Below are 675 nucleotides of genomic sequence, written 5' to 3' on the forward strand. Positions count from 1 at the left end.
TATACTTTTAATATAAGGATACAGTTTTTCAAAACAAAACTTATTAGTGGCTAGCTTATTAAAATACCTTTTAGGGTGAAAATTATGAACTATTATAAATAACGGCTAAAGAAAAAAAGAATTCTGTGCCAATATGCTGAAAATAGACTTTCGATTGTCTAACTACATACAATATTTTTCATTATACATGCACAGCGTGTTGAAATGAGGAAAGCAAGCTAACAGAAATCTTAAAATTTCCGTTATCACCGATTCGGACCGATTTCTGGATTAATTCAAAAGGATTCTTCCTTTATCAGCGAGGATTTTTCCTTTGCTTTCAGCATATTGGCATAGAATTTATTTCTTTTACCCTTATTCATAATTATATGTATATATATATGTATATATATGTGTGTGTGTATACACACACACGCACACGCCCACACATACAAACACACGCACAAACACACACACACACACACACATGTATATGTATGTATATGTATGTCCCACCCTACCCACAGACTCTTACCTCTACCCCACCCTCAGCCTAACCCACACTCCACCCATGCCTTCCCCACCTCCCAACACCCTCGCATCACACCACGCACACACTACAACTGACCAACTACTTTCTCCCTTTCTCCCTTCCCCATTTTCACACTACATACGTCAAGTTCACCAGCATTCTAC

The 675-nt window shown here is 37.5% G+C and overlaps 1 protein-coding gene across 6 annotated transcripts in view; it reads right to left on the bottom strand.

Moving 5' to 3' along the window:
* The window catches only part of LOC106869914 (protogenin A), a 1,534,154-nt gene that overhangs the window by 841,449 nt on the left and 692,030 nt on the right, over positions 1–675 (bottom strand). The gene's annotated exons all lie outside the window — the stretch shown is intronic.

The sequence above is a fragment of the Octopus bimaculoides genome, chromosome 12 (genome assembly GCF_001194135.2).
Source record: "Octopus bimaculoides isolate UCB-OBI-ISO-001 chromosome 12, ASM119413v2, whole genome shotgun sequence".
In the NCBI taxonomy this organism is placed as follows: domain Eukaryota; kingdom Metazoa; phylum Mollusca; class Cephalopoda; order Octopoda; family Octopodidae; genus Octopus; species Octopus bimaculoides.